Genomic DNA, 1,195 nt, shown 5'->3' with positions numbered 1-1,195 from the left:
TATTCCCCAAACAGCACAAGAACTTGCATTACCCGAAACAGTTACAAGCCATACAAAAATAAAAATCCTCCAATAAATATTTAAAATGGGTGACAGGGGGACAAGACTCTCAAGTTGAAGTTTAGTCTACAGGCTATTCCATAGTCAAGGAGCGTAACAGGAAAAGGCAGCCATACCCAACTCTGTGGAAATCACATGGGCCTCAAGTTTAATCCATGCTTGAGATCTGGTTTTAGGAATTATAATTATAATATTGATGAGTGATTATATTACTAATGCCCTAGATAATAGAAAGTACTGTGCTGCCTTGTTCATAGATTTATCTAAAGCTTTTGACACTGTAGACCATGCAATACTTTTGGGTAAGCTGTCGTCAATAGGACTGGGATTGGATGCCTGTCATTAGTCATGAAACCAACTAAAGGTAGCTTATTCAGAAGTGCTTTATAGACAAACATGAGAGCATGTTGTTCTCGTCTCATGGACAGTGAAGTCCAACCCACATTTTGATGTAAAACCCAGCGGTGAGTTCTGTAGCTAGCACCCGTAATAAAGTGCGCATCCAGCAATTTAAGTGTTGATGCCGTATCATGCATGTCAATAATATCCCCATAATCTATAACAGACATAAAAGTAGCTTGCACAATTTGTCTTCAATCCGTAGAAGACAAACATGTCCTGTCTCTATAGAGGTAGCCTAGCTTGCTAGCTTGATTTTTTGCCATTACAAAGTTCGTCAATATGCATATTAAAAGACAGTTTATCATCCAACCATATCCCTAAGTATTTATATGCAGAGACCTGATTAATTTGAGAACCATCTAAGCTTGTAAGTGCAAGTGTACTTTCAACCAACTTTTAGAACCTATTAAAAATAATAAAATGTGTTTTCTTTGCATTTAAACAAGTTTCACCTGTATAAAAGACCCTTGTAATATCTTAAAATCTGTTTTTTATTATCAATAGTGATAATGCTTGGTCAGCCGTTGAAGCGATAGAGTACATGACAGTGTCATCAGCATTTAAATGAATTTGACACTTTCTTATCTCATCACCGATATTGTTTATGTAGAGAGTGAACAGTAATGGACCAAGTATAGAACCTTGTGGAACCCTTTAACCAACTCCAATGGCTCCGACTGGATGCCGTCGACTCTAACAGCCTGACGTCTATCCTTTAGTTGGTTTCATGACT

This window comes from Oncorhynchus tshawytscha, linkage group LG04, assembly GCF_018296145.1.
Source record: "Oncorhynchus tshawytscha isolate Ot180627B linkage group LG04, Otsh_v2.0, whole genome shotgun sequence".
Lineage (NCBI taxonomy): Eukaryota > Metazoa > Chordata > Actinopteri > Salmoniformes > Salmonidae > Oncorhynchus > Oncorhynchus tshawytscha.
This window is presented reverse-complemented; position numbering follows the sequence as displayed.